Source organism: Pongo abelii, chromosome 22, assembly GCF_028885655.2.
Source record: "Pongo abelii isolate AG06213 chromosome 22, NHGRI_mPonAbe1-v2.0_pri, whole genome shotgun sequence".
Classification (NCBI taxonomy): Eukaryota; Metazoa; Chordata; class Mammalia; order Primates; family Hominidae; genus Pongo; species Pongo abelii.
In genome coordinates this window covers 38281238-38303087 of record NC_072007.2, presented here as the reverse complement: position 1 = coordinate 38303087, position 21850 = coordinate 38281238, and the positions used below count along the sequence as shown (strand labels likewise).

The window sequence follows — 21850 nt, the reverse complement described above, 5'->3', positions numbered from 1 at the left end:
TTATAATGTCAAAATATGTTTACTAGGAGAAAGTATAAATTATATAAAAATCATTTTAGTTAAAAATTATTTTTGATATGAAGTGCTCCATAGACCATAAAAACCATCCTAAAACTGAATTCACTGTGGATCAACATTTAGGCTGGACTCTGCTGGGGAAATATTTTCCTCACATGTGAATGTGTTAAATGGCTAGGGGATGATCTGCAAATGACTTATCTAGGATGGCTAGGAAAAGGTAGCTCTCTCAGGCCTGTCTCCCTTCTATACAGAATTCCAGCCTAATGAACTTCTTTTTGTTGAGTGCAGAGTCATTGGAGTGAGTAAGTGCAGCCAAATAAGAATGCCAGAGCAGAAATGTAATGCAAACCTCAGCTTTACATTACACTGACTATCTTAACATGGGTCAAATGAAGTGGACGAGCACTACAAAGATATGGCCCAAAGATCTCATTCAAACTACAGTCAACAATAATTTGTCATACATTTTAAAATAACTAACAGAGTATAACGGGACTGTTTGTAACACAAAGAAAGGATAGGTCCTTGAGGTGTCAGATACTCCCATTTAACTTGATGGGATTATTACGCATTGTATGCCTATATCAAAATATTTCATGTCTCTCATAAATATGTACACCTACTATGTACCCACAAAAGATGAAAATTTAAAGAAAGATATAGCCCAAAGTGCATGCGTAAGGGAGGGTCATTAATTGGGGATAAGAGTGCTGCCAATACCACGAACAGCTTGTGAACTTCCTATTCTTGCTGTTTCCAAATATATCTTTTTTTTCTAAGTCAACAATTACCAAGTCTACCTAATGCCCCCCTCTGCTAAAATACGCCTTTGAAATTATTTCTAATCAAGTTTATTGAAGTGTAATTAAAATTCATCCATTTTGAGTGTATGGTTGCTTAAATTTTAAAAAATATATGCACTCATGTAACCACCACCCTGATCATTTAGAACATTCCCATAATCCCAAAAGTGTCATTCATGACTCCGTAAAAAAGACTAATGCTTTCTGTCAGGCAACCTTAAGATGATTTTTCCCCTTTTAAATAGACTTTTTTTTTTTTTTTTTTTTTTAACAGTTTTAGTTTCACAACAATATTAAGCAGTAAGTACAGGGAGTTCTCTCATATCCCCTGTCCCCAAATAAGCATAGCTTCTTCCATTATCAATATAACCCACCACTGTGGTACATTTATTACAATTGATGCATCTAACTTGACAAATCATTATCATCCAAATTCAGGGTTTACATTAGGGTTCACTCTTGGTTTATATATTATATGGCTTTTGACAAATATATAGGGAGATGTATCTACCATTGAAGTATCGTTTAGAGTAGTTTAACTGCCACAAAAGTCTGTGTTCTGCTTATTCATCTCTTTTTATTCATCTCTTTTCTCTCCTTATCCCTGGCACAGATCTTTTTACTGCACCATAGTTTTGCTTTTTTTTTTTCAGAGTGTTGTATATTTGGAGTGATACAGCATGTATTAATAGTATTTTCAGATAGGATTTTTTCACTTAGTAATATGCATTAAGCTTCCTCCATTTATTTTTTATTTTTTGCTTGATAGCTTCTTCTTTCCCCTAAGTTGAATAATAGTTCATTGTCTGGATATACCATTGTTTATTTTTCCGTTCCTCCACTGAAGGAAATCTTGGTTGTTTCCTAGTTTTGACAATTAAAAATAAAACTGTGTCAGGGTGTGGTGACTCAACCTGTAATCCCAGCATGTTGGGAGGCTGAGGTGGGCAGATCACTTGAGCTCAGGAGTTTGAGAGCAGCCTGACAAAACCCCGTGGCTACAAAAAAATATGAAAATTAGCTGGGCGTGGTGGCGCACACCTGTAGTCCTAGCTACTTGGGAGGCTGAGGTGGGAGGATCGCATGAGCTCGGGTGGTTAAGGCTGCAGTGAGCTGAGATCGCACCACCACACTTTGGTCTGGGTGACAGAGTGAGATCCTGTCTCAAAAACAAAATAAAATATAACAAAACTGGTATAAACATTCATATGTAGGTTTTTGTATGGATTTGATATGATTTTTATTGTTAAAGTTTAGTTTTTATGTTTTAGAGTTTTATATATATATGAATCATTTAATTTGTATGCTTGTGTGTTTGGCTCCTTTTCCTAAGCATAATGTTTTAAGATTCATCTATGCATCAGTTGCATATATCAGGAGTTTTTCTTATAGTTTAGTAATATTCCATTATATGAATATAGTATAATTTCTTTATCTCTTCAGCTGTTAATGGACATTTAGGGTGTTCAGTTTGGGGATATTTGAAATGTTATGAACATTTTTGTACAGATCTTATGATAGATACATTTTTATTTCTCTTATCAGAATGATATTACTGAGTCATGTGATATTTTTATTTTTAACATTATGTAAACTGTTTTAAATAGAACAATTGTTTTCCAAAGTAGCTGTGCTATTTATACCTTCATTCAAAATATACAAAAGTTTCTTGTTACTGCACATAATCTCCAACAGAAAGGACTTATGGTAAATCTTTAACCAATTTTAGTCATTCTATTCCCTGTTGGTGGTATCTTTTTGTGGTATTTTTGAAAGAAATTGACTTTTATTGAGGTATTATTTACATATAATTAAATGACCACATTAAGAGTACAGTTTGATAAATTTTGCTAACTGTACATATCAATGTAACTACCACAATTGAAAATTAGATCATTTTTATCTTCTCAAAGTGTTCCTTTATGCTCTTCTGTAGACAATCTTCCCCAGTCCTCAACACAGGCACCAATGGATATGAATTCAGTCATTGTCGACTGGTGTTCTGCCTGTCCTAGATGTCATGTAAATGGATTCAAATAAATGGGTGCTCTTGTGTCTGACTCCTTTTGTTCAGCGTGGTGCTTTTGAGATTTATCTGTGTCATTTGGGGTATCAGTAATTCATATCTTTTATTTCCAACTAGGGTTGTGTGATTATACCACAATGTCTTTTGCAAATTAGTTGTTTCATTTTATATATTTTATATGTATCAGCAGTTTATGAGTTATAAGTAACTTTTCTTTATAAATTACCCAGTTTCAGATAGTTATTTGGTGGTGTTTTCCTGTCGCTCTACGTTCTAACACCTGATATTGTTGGTCTTATTTTTAGCCATTTTAGTACTAGATGCTCCCTGACTCACGATGGGGTTATGCCCCAATAAACCCATTGTTAAGTTGAAAATATCACAAGTTGAAAATGCATTTTTAATACACTTTAACTATCAAACATCATAGCTTAGCCTAGCCTACCTTAAACAGGCTCACAACACTTACATTATTCTACACTTGAGCAAAATCATCTGGCAACACAGCAAACTGTAGAGTATCTCTTGTTTACTCTGGTGATCTTGTGGCTGACTGGAAGCTTTAGCTCCCTGCCACTGTCCAACATCCCAAGAGGGTTTTCTACTGCTTTCTACTGAATGTGTATTGCTTTTGCACCATTTTAAAGTAAAAAAAGTTATATGTCAAATCATCAAAAGTTGTTTTGATGGGATTTTCTGTTTGTGTAGTAATATTTCACTTTAGTTATAATTTCTGTATACCTGACAGCCAATTATATTGTGTATGTTTATATTTATTTACTTATTTCATACCTTCTTTTATGAAATTGTTGTCCAAATTTTTTGTCCAGTTTCTAAATCACAGTTTACTTTCTCATTATTAACATGTTTTTTATTTTTATTTTTTATTATTTTTGTTTTTAGACGGAGTCTCTCTCTGTCTCCCAGGCTGGAGTGCAGTGGCGCGATCTCTGCTCACTGCAAGCTCCGCCTCCTGGGTTGACGCCATTCTCTTGCCTCAGCCTCCCGAGTAGCTGGAACTACAGGCGCCCGCCGCCACGCCTGGCTAAATTTTGTATTTTTTTAGTAGAGATGGGGTTTCACCATGGTCTCCATCTCCTGACCTCGTGATCTGCCCGCCTTGGCCTCCCAAAGTGCTGGGATTACAGGCATGAGCCACCGCACCCGGCTAAGATTTTTCTTTTGTAAAATTTGAATATATAAGTACCATATAAGGTCAATTTATTCTTTTTTCTCGCATGGCTAGTGCTATACAAGATGATAAAGATATATGCCTACATTTTCTTTTGTTAAGTTTATATTTCAGCTCATGTGTTAAATCTATAATCCATTTTGAGTTAATTTTGTAGATGGGGTGAGGTAAGAATAGATACACAACTTTTAGGCTGATATTCAGTCGTCCTAGCACTAGTTTATTGAAGATAATTTTTTCCCCATTAAATGTCCTTGAACTTTTTCAAAAAAGCAATTGACTATATGTATTTGGGTGTTGATACAGTTTGAGTCTGTGTCCCCACCCAAATCATGTCAAATTGAAATCCCCAATGTTGGAGGTGGGGCCTGGTGGGGAGTGATTGGTTCATGGGGACAGATTTTCCCTTTGGTGTTGTTTTTATGACAGTGAGTGAGTTATGAGATCTGGTTGTTCAAAAGTGTGTAACACCTCCCCACTCTCTCTTCCTCCTGCTCTGGCCATGTAAGACGTGACTGCTTGCCCTTCACCTTCCGTCATGATTGAAAGTTTCCTGAGGTCTCCCCAAACATGCTTCCCAGACAGCTTGTGGAACTGTGAACAAATGAAATCTCCTTTCTTTATAAATTACCCAGTTTCAGGTAGTTCTTTACAGTAGTGAGGGAATGGACTAATGCAGTTATATCCTGTTGCATCTTTTTTCTAATGCTTTGCTGTATTGTCTTATAACACAGCTTTATAATCTTAAAATCATATCCTGTAAGCCCTCAAAATCTTTTCTTTTTAAAAATTATTTTGGCTATTGAAGGTCCTTTGAATTTCCGTATAAATTTGACAGTTCTCTGGTTGATTTCCTCAAAAATTGTTTTGGCTTCCAAAATTTGAAAGCAGCCTAAGTGTTATCAAGAGTTGAATGGATAAATAAAATGCAGTACAAATACACAATGGAGTACTATTCAGCAATAGAAAGAATGAAATCCTGTCATTTGCAACAACATGGATGGAACTGGAGGTCATTATGTTAAGTGAAATAAGCCATACACAGAAAGACAAACTTCATATATTCTCACTTTTTTGCGAGAGCTAAAAATTAAAACAATTGAACTCATGGAGATGGAGAATAGATTGATGGTTACCAGAGGCTTGGAAGGATAGTGGGAGTGGGGAATATGGATGGTTAATGGGTACAAAAATACAGTTTGATAGGGTTAATACCTGTTGACACAACAACATGGTAACTACGGCCAACAATAATTTATTGTACATTTAAAAATAACCAAAACAGTATAATTGAAATATTTGTAACACAAGGAAAATGATAAGTACCTGAGGTGACGGGTACCCCATTTACCCTGATGTGATTATTACACATTGTATGTCTGTATCAAAATATCTCAGGTACTGATAAATGCATACGCCTACTACGTACCCATAAAAATAGAAAATTAAAAATTAAACAACATAACATTTCTACTGCCTTCTATTGTTTCCTGGCAATCTTTGTCTTCCTTGGCTTGTCAACTCATCCCTCCAATCTCAGCCTCCGTATTCACGTGGTATTTTTCCCTCCCTGTGCTGGTGTCTCTCCATCCAGATTTCTTTCTTTTTATCAGGTCGAGCCCTACTCTAGCATGACCATATTTTAACTTGATTACATCTGCAAAAAACCCTATTTCTGAATAAGATCACATTCACAAGACATGAATTTGGGGGAGAATTTAACCCAGTACAGTACTGTTTTAAGAGATGTGTCTTTATATCTCATTTTGTAATTGTTCATTATTATTATATTAAAATATATGACTGTTGTATATTTACCACATACCTGTAATCTTATTAAATTTACTTATGAGTTGTAAGATATATTTTGCAGATTATTTAAAATTGTGTATATAAATTATTATGCCATTTGCAAACAAATATGTATTGTTTTGATTAATTTTTTTCTTACCTTCTTCCACTGGCCAAGTCTTTTAGTGCAGTGCTGAATAAAAATGCTAAAAATGGACATTATTGCCGTGTTTCTGATCTTAAGCAGAATGAGCTTTTTCACCATTAAGTATGTTAATCATAAGGTTTTTTTTTTTGCAGATACGTTTTATCAGGCTAAGAAAGTAATGCATTCAGCCTCCAACGATGGCTTGTTTCCTTTGTTTTCGTTTGTTTGTTTTTCCCCTATTTTAACTTGTCTCTTTATTGCTAAGTCTTCCGTTCTTCTCAATGCGCTTCATTTTTTTTGCTTGTTTCTCTTGGGATTTCTCATGTAGTTGCATTGAGAAAGTGCCTGGATTGGCTGTCATTACAAGCTCAACTGGAACATGGAGACAACTGTGTCTTTCTCTTTGTTACATGGTGTGATGGTTAATATTGAGTGTCAACTTGATTGGATTGAAGGATGCAAAGTATTGTTCCCGGGTGTGTGTGGGAGGGTGTTGCCAAAGGAGATTAACATTTGAGTCAGTGGACTGGGAAAGACAGACCCACCCTCAATCTGGGTGGACACAATCTAATCAGCTGCCAGTAACGGCCAGAATAAAAGCAGGCAGAAGAATGTGAAAAGACTAGACTGGTTTAGTCTTCTGGCCTACATCTCTCTCCTGCGCTGGATGCTTCCTGCCCTGGAACATCAGGCTGCAAGTTCTTCAGCTTTGGGATTTGGACTGGCTTCCTTGCTCCTCAGCTTGCAGATGGCCTATTGTGAGACCTCACCTTGTGATCATGTGAGTCAATACTCCTCAATAAACTCCCCTGTGTGTGTGTGTATATATATATATATATCCATGTGTGTATATATATATATCCATGTGTGTGTATATATATATATATATATATATCCATGTATACATCTATTAGTTCTGTTCTTCTATAAAACCCTAATATACATGGTCTTAGGGTATCTCACACAGTGTCTCCAGCAGGTGTAACTGGACATCTTTCATGGCTGCTCAACATTCCCAAGATCTCAAAATTAAAAATCAACAGCCTTTCTTAAAGTGTAGGTCCGGAATTATCTCACCATTCTTCGTGGGCAAAAACTACACAGGATCTGGAAGTCTGGCTCCTTTGGGGCCATCTTTGGAGACAAACTATCAGACTACCTGCTGGTGTACATTAAGTTAGTAATATTTTATGTGCTTTTGTTAGCTAATTATAGAATGTGGATTTCAGATAACATCCTTGAAGTGTGATCTAAAAGCTCTAGGTTGTAGATTGCAATTAACTTTTCTACCTATACACATGCCACTGCTTACTTTGAACTATTTTAAAGTAAATTACAGAAGATGTAACATCATAGATTTACAATTTTATTAATTTTGTTTTATATATTAGCATTAAATAGTAAAATGATAATGCTAAAATACTAGAAGAAAGATTTTTAAAGAATATTAAATTAATTGCATTTATATAAAAATGTAAATTTGAAAGTTATACACTAAGCCCCAAATAAAAAATAGAAGAAAAACTGAAGAATGAATTAAAAATACTGAAGTTAACATTAACAGAAAAAAAGAATAAGAAAGAAAAATATGCCTAATTTAAAAATAATGTTATTTATGTAAAAAGCAAAACAAACTGACAAAAATACAAACAAACACTTCTAACCCAAAACTCTGGACCTAGCCTTGAACAATAGAGTGGTTTCTATTGGTGTTTGCCTTTAGAAAATCTGTGCAAAATAGACATAGTGAGTCATCAAAGATTCTTTTCCTCAGGGCATAACTGATTTCTATTGAAATAAGTATAAGAAAAATTGTATAGATAAACAAGATAACACAATTGATGAATATCATTTGCAGGAGTAAAATATGCTACAATATGTTGTCACTAAAGTCATGTCTATATTATTGAGAGGCAATTATCCATTTGTGATTGAGATCTTCTGTAAATATGTCAGTCCGTAATCAGCCCTTCCTTCTTCCTGTTATGGTAACTGCTATTTGTGAGCACTCACTTTGGATTATTAGCCATCTTTTAATGCTACTTCTTTATTATTTTTCTATAGAAAATTTTCATGAAAATTCTAAATTCCCTTACGACTAGAAACTAAGCCTTCTATCTTTTGTGTCTCCCATATTTCAAACTGTGAAAACATATATTAAGGCTATAAAAATTTGTTAAATTAAGCAGAATTATATATTTTTGCTACCCTAAATTTGATAGTATATTTTTCATTAGCTTTCAATTACAAGTCAGCAATAAAAAAAGATATGTAAGATAATTTGAACATATGTTACACCATGTTCTTCAGTCATTTAATAGTGTATACATGCACAAGCACATGTGTGCGCACACAAACACACACACCCCATAGTCAGAGTCTTTATATTGAAGAACAATGAAATACTCTATGCATTACTTAACCAAATGATATATTGTGCTCATTTTAAAATACGCTCTACAAAATGGACTGTGTTTTGGAATTCAGTCGCAATTCCAGCAACTGTGTAAATTTAGAGGTTGAGCTGGAGAGAGCACATAAGTCATCTAGGCATAGTAGTTAGCTTTGGAAGAGCAAAGATGCATATCTAAGCATTACTGTATCCTTAGCAGTTACCAGGGACATTACTGAAAGAGTACTCTAGCTGACTTTAGGAGCCAATGATCAATTGCATTCAAGGGGCTGTTTGGATGTAAACATTATTAAATTATTTTATTCACAGTATTCATACCATTTTTGACTATCATTCTAAATTAACAGAGATATTCATTTAATGGGAAAATCTACCTGGAAAAAAAATCTTAATTCTTGTGACTTATGTAAAAGTTTTCTATAATAGGACTTCAAATAACTTTTTATCTCCGAATGAAAAAGGAAACAAAAACCTAGCCATTCCTATTAACAATAAATCTTGCTTGTAAAAAATTTAAGCATGTGAGGCCAAAATAGAAGATTCCAAGTGAAGCAGAAAACACTTGCGAGGCAAATGTAGAGTAACATTTTAACTTACAATTGTTTAAAACAAAAAGTTACATTTTATGACAGACCCAAGTCAAACCTACATTAAAGAAGTGACATGATAGTTTCATGACTCCAGTGGGAACTGAAGAACTGAGGTCAAAAAAGAAACCTCTTGCAAACAGTTACGTTTTTTTTTGTTTTTGTTTTTTTTTTGAGATGGAGTCTGTCGCCCAGGCTGGAGTGCAGTGGCGAGATGCAAGCTCCGCCTCCCAGATTCACGTCATTCTCCTGCCTCGGCCTCCCGAGTAGCTGGGACTAGAGGCTCCCGCCACCATCCCCGGCTATTTTTTTTTTTATTTTTAGTAGAGACGGGGTTTCACCGTGTTAGCTAGGATGGTCTCAATCTCCTGACCTCGTCTTCCACCCGCCTCGGCCTCCCAAAGTGTTGAGATTACAGGCGTGAGCCACCGCTCCCGGCCGCAAACAGTTAAGTTTTAAAGTTCAGATGAAATAGTTGCAATACCTTGCTTGCCCTGGGCCACATGAAGAGAAACACCCAGTAAAAGCAAAACTTGGTTCACATGAAGCCAGAACATTAGCATTATTGAATATGACATTACTCTTGCTATAGAAAATTATCATTTGCTATTGTTCTGTTAGCTTCTATAGAGTACCTTCCATTTGCTATTCACCAGTAGCTTGAGCTTAAATTCATTTTTATCCTAGAAGTAAAAATCTGCATTGTTTACTAGCAGATCTCTTTGGTTGCTGAGGGCAGTTAAAAGTCCTTGATTGTGTACGTGCGTGTGTGTGTGTGTGTGTGTATTTATGGTTTATGTTTTAACCAGACTGTCAAAATATTGCTGTTGGGGTGAGAATCCAGATTTTGAAGAAATATTATAGTTTTGTATTTATGTTTACTTATGTTTTAGATAAATGTGGAGGAAAAGAATGGTCAAAATATTGGCCTCTGTGGTACTTTTTCCTCACCGTATTGTTCTGCAACTCTCAGGACATTTTAACCTTTCGATTTGATCTTATTTTGTTTTGAATGGATAGCATGGTACCGGTAAGCCATAAATTGCATTATTGCACACTAAATACTTTTAAAAAGCATGGTAGAAACTAACAATTGCAAGAACTATTATTTATCCTAATTGATCCCAGCTGAGCTTGGAAGGGAGTCTGGCCTGAGAGCCTTCAAAGGCTTGCCAAAAGGCTGTCAGGTTTGATAACTCACACCACGCTGAACTTGGCTGAGAGAGGTCAGTTACAGAGTGAACACTAAGCTGCCCCCGATATCCAAGCCTGCTTTAAAAATGCAGAAACACTGCCAGCTGACTCGAAAGCCACTAGATTTTCAACTTTGTTTTAAGAAGCTCATGTTTTCTTGGAACTGGGGATGGGCCGGTAAGCAAAGAGAAGACGGTCCCACGTGGAGCTACAGAGCAGCTGTAGCTGTCCTGTGTGCTGGGAGGCATCTGTTTTTGTGAAAACATGGTTTACGCATTGGCCTAAAGATTTAGGATGCACTAGGGATATAACAAAACCTTAACATGCTTATTTGATTGAATAACTAAATGCATCCAGGAATTTGTATTTTATTGTTTTATATAATGATTTTCACGTACAATTCATTTACAGATTATACAAAGAATTTTGTTGTTTTACATTATCAAAACTTCAGCTGAATAATCTCAAGCATTAGAGTAATTTGTACCATTAAGTTGTAAGCACAGTGAAGAAAAGAAAACAATATTTTTCTCTTCGTTGTTACAGCCTCCTTGCCTGACAAAATCCCTGGGCTCACAAGTGGGATATCAAGAAATATTTGTTGGATGAATGAATAAATGAAAAAATAATCGCATGAATGAAAAAACTGGCCAATCTATTTTAAGGCTTTTCTTTTTCTCTTAGTTCAATAAACTTCCTTACTCTTGTCACTTTTTAAGACATTTTGGTAGGAAGATACTATTTAAACCATAGACTTACAGCATTCTCTTCAAATTCTAATAGCAGCTTTCTGAAACTTTCATATTATTCATAGACAATATTTTTAAAGGAGCCTAGAAATTGGCAAGAGAACTTTATAATGAAAGTTCTTTTTTTCTCCATTTTCTAATTTATGAATGTATGTAGTAGCTTCTTTATATGTTTAACTTCATATCAGAAATATGGTCTAAATAGCATAGTGGATTAAAGACGGCCACAAATTAATTGCCACTTTTCATTGAAATAAGGGCTTTCTATTCCCCTTGAATGTGGACAGGCCGGAAGACTGACTTTGACCAATATAATGGTCAGAAGTGACGTTGTGTACCTCTCAAGGTTGGGCCTAAAGATGCTTGCAGCTTCTTGTGTCACCTATGTTGGTACACACCCTTTTGGAAGCCAGATGTCGTGTAAGAGATCCAGGTGACCACCGTTTTGTGAGGAAGCCCAATTTTCCCAGATGGCAAGGAAGAGAACACATGAAGGAGTACATGGGCTCCGGACATGTGAGCGAACTTTTTGTACCTTCCAGTGCAGCAAAGAGAGAGAGTGAATGGTGCTAACACTACAGGGCACAGCTGTCCAGCTGATTCCTTCTTATGTTCCTGACACATTGGAACATTAGGAAATAGAGATGTCTTAAGCCAGTAAGTTTTGAGGCACTTTGTATTCATAGCAGCATATATAGAAACGTGCATTTTCTTTATTAAATATAACTTTGAAACATGCCAAATACGCTTATAACATATTTGGAAGAAAATAATAAGTAATTCCACATTACAGTAAAACTTCTTTTTTCAATGTGAGTGTGATCCCCCTGGGGATAAATAATTCATTCCGATACAAATTTATAATATTAAATTTTCATACCTACTTAAAAATCAAACTGATTGAAGCTTTATTATATCATGACAACACTTAATACTAAAAAATCTAACTTTAGAAATATGGTTTTTAAATTTAGTTTTTTACTATAGTTTATTTCATAAATGTATAAAAAATGAATATAGTCACATCAGATTTTAATTTATTATATTCTTTTTACCATAAACAGATATCACATGTCAAGGTCCTATGTAGCTTTCTGTGGGATTTTACTTAGTAGACCCATTAAGCAAAATAGTTTCCTTTATTTGTTATGAAATGCATTAAATGATGAATTTCTTCATTTATTATCTCAATAATACTTAAGACTTCAAGCTGGGTTTAGGTCTGAGCTTTTTATCAATATAAACAATTTGCTTGAAATAACCATGCTGACATATATTGATCATCTTAGGATCATCACTTATCTAGTTTAAGAAAAGATAATCCTTTGTATTAGTTCACTCACATTTAGCAATTTTGCAAACTATTAGAGTTACATAAGATGCTCAAGAAGAAATGATGTATTTCAAATATTGATTATTTAACTCTCCTTCAAGTACACTATTAAATCAAATATGGGGACATATTTCTTAAATACTTGTAAAACAAATGAAGTGTAAGTGACATGTCCCCCTTACCACCTCTCCCCACTGCCACACTACAATTGAAAAACACTTTTTTTTTCTGTGACTTGGTGTGAAATGATTCAGTAGACTTATCAACTGCTCATATGGATAGACTGGGCTGAAGCTGTAAGAAATGTTATACTTCATCTTGCTCTCTTCCTTTCTGTATTAGTTAGGCTATGAGTGTAAGCACGAGACGATCCCAAATATGAGTAGGATTAACATGATAGAAGTTCATTTTTTCTCTCTTTTATAAAATGTCAAGCAGTCAATACAGCCCCACTCTGCAAAGTCAAAAGTTTTCTCTACTTGTCTATATGGTAACTCTGCTACTTCCCAAGATGCTGTACTGCCCCTTCAGTGTTCAATATGAACAAGTGAGAAGAGGAAGAGGAAAAAAGGATGGCACACCTTATCAAAGGGCATCTCCTGGAATGCAGATGCATACCCATTACCCACATCCTAATGCAAGTGTTGGTCGCTTGGCTATGCCCAGGTGCAAATTTGGAAAGTATTTTTTATTTCCTGTATCTGTATGTAGAGCTAAAAATTTTTATTACGATGGAGGAAGGGGGTACGGAAATTTACAGACAGCTGTCTTTCATGTTTTTTTTTTTAATCACTTATTCAATTCTTTATGACCATTTAGTAGAAAACTATCATTTTCTGCCTTCGTGGTTGTTTTAGTCAGTTTGGACTGTTATGACAAAATGCCATAGACTAGATGACCTATATTTGATAGAAATTTATTTGTCACAGCTCTGGAGGCTGGAAGTTCTAGATTAGAATGCCAGCATGGTTGGGTTTTGGTGAAGGCCTTCTTCTGGGTTGCAGACAGCCAGCTTGTTGCTATCTCCTGACAGAGTAGAAGGGAAGAACTCTGGTATCTTCAGCCTCATATAAAGGCACTAATTCCATTCATGACAGTTGCTACCTTTATAACCAAATCACCTCCCTAAACCCCATCACATTTAGGAATTATGTTTCAACATATACATTTGGGGGAGGAAATAAACATTCTGACCATGACAATATAGGACACTAATTGTAGATAATGTTCCAAGCTCTGTCTTCCTGCCTCCATTCTCATATAATTTAATATAAATAGATTTTTAAAACACTTAACTTATCCTTAAATCTGTCTGTGAGATGATATTACAGAGAAACAGGTTAGTATGTGTTTTGAAAGATTATTTAGAACCACATAATGTTAAATAGAGAAGCTAATGGTGAAAGTACAGACACTGTATTATACAAGCGGCAGAAAGTTTCTCATTGCAAATGATCTTTACCTTTTGTCAATTATACGTTGTAGTAAATGTGTAAAGTAGATCTGAATAAATAACCTCATCTAATATTATCAGGAATTATTCACCTTTCTATTTTTCTTTGTGGTCTGTATCTCTCCCCCCACCCCACCACCCTTTCTCTTCTGTATCATCTGTCTCTAGTGAAAGTACCAGGAAAAAGGGTAACCCAGCATAGCAGAAATATTTTAACCGTACTTATCTTTCTTCAAGAGGAACACTATTTAAAAAAATGTGTTCTATCTCCACCTCAATGAGTGCTATAACTGTGGGACTGGGGATAGAACCCTGTCTTCCACCCTCTTCCTGGAGTAAGGAGGTAGCATCCCCCCACCATGGAGGTTGTGGGTGGAACTCACGTCTACCCACCTTCTGCAGGAATGAGATGGCCTTCCTTCCCCATAGAGACTATGACCCCTTTGACTTTCTCCCTTCTTCTGCAGTAACTGGGATGTACCTCTCCCCAGTGGAGCTTATGTGCACAACTCAGACTTCCATCTCCCTGTTGCATGGTATTGAGGCAGTCTCACCATCCCTGCAGAGATATGGGCGGAAGCCTGTTCTCCACCCCATCCCAGTATCAGCAGGCACCGCTATCTACTGAAGCCTGTGGGTGTCACTCTGCCATTCATTTCCGACCAGTATTAATGTGTAAGTGCCATTTCCCTATGGACATGTGCCTAGAACTCTGAATTCCACCATCCTCTGTGGCAGTGAAGTAATTTTCCTCTCTCTCCCCAGTCCATGATGAGAAGATTGTGGGGCAGAGTCCTGTCACCTGAGTCACATACAACTGTCACTGGGGGATACTGGACTCCAGGGCATTTAGAAACCAAATTGAAATTTGAACAATAGCTCACAAAAGTGAGCTAGAACATGTATTTTGAAACTAAACAGGTGGAATACCCACTTAAATAAAAGATCGAAGTAATAACTTCAGTCTTGTGTCATAATACATGTAGTGTCCAAATTATAGTCCAAAGTCACTTGACATACTAAGAACTAGGAGAATCTCAAATCAAATAAGAAACGACAATCAATAGACTATAACACTAAGATGTTACAAATGTTAGAATTATTGAGCAAGAATGTTAAAGAAGATACTGTAAAAATATTCCAAATAGCAATCTCAGCATATGGACAAAATCACAAAATGGAAATGACAGAGGAAAGGATCAGTACGATTTAAGGTAGATTTGTAGAGATTACCCAATCTAAACAACGAGAGAAAACAGATAAGAAAAAAAAACTGAGCCTCGAAGACTTCTGGAGCAATAATGACAAAGCTAACGTTTGTGTCACTGCAGTCCTAGAATGAGAGGAAAAAGGATGTGGGGCTTAACAATTACTTGAGGAAATAATGACTGAAAACTTCCCGAATTTGGTGAAAGACTAATCTATAGACTCAGGAAACTGAGTGACTCCGACATAGAATAAACGCAAACAACTCCAGGCTCAGACATATAGTCAAATCTATGAAAACTAAAAGAGTAATTGTATTAGTCACTGGTCTAATTTTCCAGAGATAATGCTAGAAAAAATACCATACAGAATTTAGTATGCTAGAATTTTAGTAGAAAAAACAGAAACCATGGACAGTTAGAGCGGCACACACAACACTTGGTAACTTAAAAAGCTCTATGTGGAGTCTTATCTTGTTGGCTTATGTTTGACTGAATTGAACAAGACAACCAATGAACAAAAAAAAAATGTATTTTTAAAATCACTTTGGTATTACCACAATTGTTGGTATTTTTTTCTTATTTTCTGATGAGGAATATTACCTTAATTTTTAATATTTTGGTTTTACTTTTTCTTGTTAATTTTGTTTCTTCAAATGTTATAAATACTTTAATGTTTAAACCTCATGCAACACTCTGAACCCAATTGATGCACATATTTTAATGTTAGAGCTGTTTTCCTATATTTACACAAATAGGTAATTTTCTATAAAGTATAGATCACTTTTCAGGAATACATATTCCTTTTTCAAAAATACTTTAATTCACTGACAGCAAAGATCTACAGACACTAAAACTAATCATGCTTTCTGAAATAATTTTAAATCCTTATATCAGAGAAACAAAAACCTTGAGATGTAATCAGTACTAATTTAGAAGTAAAAATAATTTATTTTGATAATAATAGTGATCAAAAATAACCATACTCTTTCACTCTTTATGAAAGGATTAAGTTTCTTATGGCCTATTTAAGGACGCTTTTTAATAGAATATTTGTCTTCAGCATAAGGAATCTCAGAGGTAACTTGAAATAGGTAATGAACTTCGTATTATCTGTTCTCTTTTGTAGACATCTGGAATGAAAATTTCAACATATGCTTGCATGTTTGTGTGTATGAATGTCAGTATCCTGTTTTCATTTGGCAAATATAGCAGCCTAAAATACACCTGTGATTTTGATAAGTGTTTGAGAGGAAGCATTTCTAGTTGTAAAAACTAGACAATTTTCACCTAGCCAATATTGGCTCATTACCTATAATCTGATTTTTTTAGAAAAAATATTAATTGCAATTCAGCTGTCAATATTATATATTTTGATTACCTCTCCCATGATCAATATGAATATTTACAGATAATGTATATTAATATTATTATGTATTCAATTAGAAAAAATAAGTACTATTACTCCTTTTCTTGACCACATTTTGTGTGAGAATGTTTTCCATGTCTCATCTGCAGCTGAAAGTGTGTTGTCTCTGATAGATGAAATTCTTACTACCATTTTGACGGAGGCCCTTTTTCTACTTAAGAAGGAAGAGGTGTTAAAGATTAATTACTCACAGCTGCCAATCTCAGGCAACTTTTCTTCCACCACCCACTTTTTTATGTTTATCGTAATGTATATTCTCTCCATCCTTAAAGCCATCACCCTGTAACCTCCTAACATTCTCATTTTCTGAGTACTTGCTGCTTAATTTTTCTCCACTCCAGTCTTATTATGAACGCCATCATTTAAGTAGATGGTCCTTTTAGCATTCTGGTTCAGAGTCCCTCAACTCCTATGATGCCAAGGACTCTTCATTTTATCTGTTACTCACCAGCATAAATATAACCCTGATCAAAATCATCACATTTGTTTTCTCATTCTCTGCAATTTTGAATGCTGACATTTCCTCTCCTTGAAAATGAGGAATTACAAGAAGAGTAGTTCTTTTTAACTTGTTTCATCTCTCCCACTTCCATAACTCCAGCAAGGCTGTTTTTTTCTGTCTAAATCCTAACCTCTATTATTCTGTTATTCTCTACCTCGAAGCCTAATTCTGCGTTCATTTTTCTTCATTGCCAGCTAGGATGCCAGAGGCATCTATGTCTTTTGCTGCCCATAGCAACCAAGGCACTGATATTCCGGCCACACCACTGTGACTGCACTGATATTTATTTATTATCTCTGCTGTCTGGTGTAATTACATCTGCTCTCCAAATAGAAGTTGTTGATTTAAAACATTTTCAAAAATATGCTGACTGCATCCACTTCAAGTTAATGTTATTCTGGTCATCCCTCACTTGGTTTTTTTTTTTTTTTTTTCCTACCCTTGAATCATTATCGCGTTTCTTTCAGCAGGTGTTCCAATGGTCTCTCAACTAACTGCCAATTTCCCTATTCCCAGATGAGCCAATATACTCCAACTTCAGGAATAGTGATTCATATAACAAGAATTATTGTACCTCCATAGATCCATATCTTAATTACATATTGAGAGACCTGCCATACGTCAGATGCTGGAGATAGAAGGATATTAAGCCAAAGATCATCTATTACAAATTTCATTTCTGGAAGGAGAAACACATAAACAATAATTTTGGTTTAGGATGTTAAAGATTACACCTGTGATACTTCTTTATCTCCCAATATTTTTTTTCTTTACAAATTTCTACTTTTTGCTTCCTACCTAGGAGGAATAAATGTCTCTCTTCTTTCCAATGCGGTCTCCTTATTGAATGGCATTGCCACAAAAATGCTCCACTATTTTAATCCCCTGCTAAGGTCTCTCATCCTCCACTGCATCTTTTCCTTCAGTCTGCACACATTATTAAGCCTTAAAATGAAAATTGTCTTCCCTGGCTCTAGTTATTTCTTGACAATTTTTAAATAATTTTCTTTATTCAGCATAATTTGCTCATTTTACACTTAAAAATCAGCTTCTATCCTACCACTTACTGAAGCTTGGCTTATGAATTACCAGTTCAATTGTCTTTATTCATTCTTCATCTTCTTTGAATATTTTGCTTCATGAAATTATTTTTAGCTCTAATTTTTATTGCTCCTGGCAGGAAAAATCTACCCTTCTTTCACATACGAGATTTAGTGCTTTGCTTTTTTTTTTTTTTTTTTTTTTTTTTTTTTTTTTTTTTTGATGGAGTCTTGCTCTGTCGCCCAAGCTGGAGTGCAGTGGCGCGATCTCAGCTTACCGCAACCTCCACCTCCCGGGTTTAAGTGATTCTCCTGCCTCAGCCTCCTGAGTAGCTGGGATTACAGGCGTGTAATTTTTGTATTTTTAGTAGAGATGGGGTTTCTCCATGTTGGTCTGGCTGGTCTAGAACTCCTGACCTCATGATCCGCCTGCCTCGGCCTCCCAAAATGCTGGGATTACAGGCGTGAGCCACCGCGCCTGGCCTTAGTGCTCTTCTTCTGTGAAAATCCTGACACCTCCTTCCTCTCAGAATTATTAGGTCTGATTTCACTTACTGTTTGTGCATACTGCTATCATAGTTAATTCACAATTATTTAGATTCTAGAAAAAAATCAATAGTATGAGCAAACAAATTGAGAAATAATTTTTTTGAGTACAGTACATTGTTGGAATTTATATTTTAAGTCATAAGGTATAACAAGGTGAATCTGGGAAACAGAGGTGAATGGTAGGTTACTGCCTAATAGTGAGAGTCCTAGAAAGCCACACTAAGCCTTCTGGGACCTAATCTTATTTGGAATTCTCTATATTGAAGGTACCAGCCCCATTTCTCCTTTGGCTTTTCAGCAGAGTATTTTTGAAAGAAGCAAAAATTGACTGGACAGAGTTTTTGATCAAATGTTAAGCAACTTCTGGGATATTTGGCATTTTTAGTAAGTTTACTATTTATTTCACCAGATTCTGATCAAATTTTCTAGTAACATTGAGCGGGATTTTCAAACATATTTATCTCTACCGTGTGTGTGCGTGTGTGGTTGTGTGTGTATCTTAGATAGCTGGAACCAATTTAAATAGCCTTCTGAACTTTCCACATTTAAAACTTCCGTTAAATGAAACTAAATTGACGAGAAAAGTTTGTTATCAGGATTGATAAGGCCTCTCCTGAAGCTTCATCCTTAGGAAATCTGGGCTTCAGAGATTACTTCTCATTGGGCTCTTTCTCCAGGGGTAGATGCCTAAAAGAAGGAAGAAAATTTCTTTTCAGCATCCTTTATTGTAACACTTTTATAATGCTAACAGCAACACATAGAATATGCCTAGGGGAAATTTCAGGTAGATTGCTGATTATACACCAGCTTTATTGAATGAATGATAATCAACTCTTAATTTATTTTACTTTTGCTTAATATATTTTAGAGCAGAGTTTCTTTAGAATAGATTGAAAGTAATCTTTCCATTCCCTATACCACAGATGTGGTTATTCACCTGACTCTGGAGAGAGATTATGGAATTATAATTTGTTCTCTTTATTGCATAACTACATATGCTGACACCAAAGTTACACTGTTTACTAAAATGATCTTTTAGGGTCTGGGGGAAGCTTTTATTTAATTTCATACAATCAGATGTTATAAAGATTTAAATCAGCCTTGACTACAACATATCTGGATAACAGTCTATCCTATATTCTGAATTGCTGAAGACTACTGGGAGGCAAAATGAAAGTTTGTCCTGGCCAAATCAGTAAAATAATGCTATGAAATACTTTTAGATTAAGTCAATCTAAAGCTATTAAGTTCAAATCATCGTCATCATCATCATCATCATCATCATCATCATCATTTTAGCAAATATCCTTTGGGAGTGGAAAGTAATGGGGTCACAAAAATTTCCCTTAGGACACTTTGGGCTGTAATATGAGAACCTGAAATAATACAGGTTTGCAGCTATTATAAAGTATGCTATAGATTCTACAACACAATACATAGTAGCATTTTTTTTATACTGGTGACTGACAGTTTACTTGAACTTAATTCTTGATGTGTTCCGTCTACAGTTTATATACAAGGATATAAGATTTTATCTCATAAGTCAGTAAAAACTGAAGCCCTTCCACTGCTAGAATTATCATTCTGCCTAATTTTATGAGCCTCAATTATCATTTTAAAATAATATTAAATATTATATTGAAATATGTTGTTTATTTAAATATATTATTTAAAATAATGTATTATTTAAATAATAATATGCCATTTGACTTATGAATATTTATTATATTAATATTTATAATATACATATTATTTTATAATATTTTATTATACAAATAATAATATTAATATTCACTTTTAATGGTAAAGGTAAAGTTAGGTAAAGTTCCATAAGCATGTAATATTAATGAAAGAATATTTCCGCAAAAAAAATGGAAAGTTATCAAATACATTTTTGAAGTTATCATAAGTCTAAATACCCACGTAAACATACATAGACACATTAAAAAGCACACACTGACACAATCAAAAGACCCAGTCTGTAAACTTCTAATCAAAATAGTGCCAAAACAAGTTTAATAAAAATGTTTGAAGAGCTATTCACTATGGCTAAGAATCACACATTAATAGATTGTTTTCTTTCAGTTTGAGTATTCTTCTTACGTATTCTTTTCTTTAGAAATTCTTAATTGACCTCATCAAGTGTAAATTGGATGCTTCCCTAATGTACTTACAGAGCAACCTGAACTACCATTCTATGCCCATTTGAATGCCTAAAATTAAAACAACTATCAATCCCAAGTGTTGGCTGGGAAGTGGAGCAACTGGAACGTTCATACATTGCTTGTGGGAGTATAAAGTGGTACAATTACTTTTGAAAGATTAATCCATTTCTTGAAAGGTTAAACATAGGCCTGCTCTACAGCCATGTAATTCCACACAAGGACTTGAACAAGATGCTGCATAGAAGCTTTACACAACGTAGTAAAAGACAGTAAATAAACCTAATGTTTATCAGCAGGAGAGTTAATAAGCAGATTGTGGAATAATGCTTCGTACTGAAAAAGAATGAACTGCCCGTGCATGCAACTGCATGGATGAATCTCATTAGCATTATGTGGACAGAGAGACAACATTCACAAGACAGTACATATAGTGTGATTCCATTCATAGGATATTTAAGAGTAGATCTCTGGTTTGCTGATGCTGGGATGACAGAGTGGGGATTGTATACAAAGCCTTAATGTGTAGTGGGTATAAAAATCTATGCATTTGTCATAATGCATCCAACTATACACTTAAACTGTGTTCATTTTATTATTTTTGCTTTAAATTTTAGAAAATTAATTGCTACTATAACACCAGTAATTCTAAAGGAAAACCTGTAAGATCATTTCAATGGATGTTGAAAGCAAAAAAAAAAAAATACTCATTTCTGTTAAAAAGCAAAGCAGAACATAAGAAAAAAATGGTTTAAGTAGGACTAGAAAGTTAGTTTTTGAAATATGGCTAAGAAAAACTATTTGAAATCAGTAGCCATTGGTAAATATAATTATGTGATGGTTATAAAATATAACTATTATTATAGTTAATTAAATTAAATATATTAATAATAATATTTTACATTATTATGAAATTTAATTATGTTTAAGTATTGGAAACAAGTAACTACTTCAGGACATTTTAACTAATATTAGAAAACTAAAGATAGCTAACTAAAAACAAATGAATTACCAAAAGGTTTCAGATAGGCGTTAGGAGACTAAGAAGAAAGAGAGAAAATGCTGAAGTTTTCTGTATAACTGATGAGTTAGACTAAAATATCTGTACACAAATAAATGCAAAATATAAGCAAATCTGTACAGCACACATAAAAGACCTGTACAAACATGATTATAAGAATTATGAATATATATGTGTGTGTGTGTGTGTGTGTGTGTGTATATATATATAAAATTTGGAATATTTTGAATTT

The 21850-nt window shown here is 34.7% G+C and overlaps 1 long non-coding RNA gene across 1 annotated transcript in view; it reads right to left on the bottom strand.

The window, feature by feature from the left end:
* The window catches only part of LOC112130504 (uncharacterized), a 35925-nt gene extending 16804 nt beyond the window's left edge, over positions 1-19121 (bottom strand). Inside the window, exon 1 of the long non-coding RNA XR_002912760.3 lies at positions 18903-19121. This is a non-coding gene — a long non-coding RNA (uncharacterized LOC112130504). The remainder of the gene's footprint in view (positions 1-18902) is intronic.
* Between the last annotated feature and the right edge of the window lie 2729 nt (positions 19122-21850).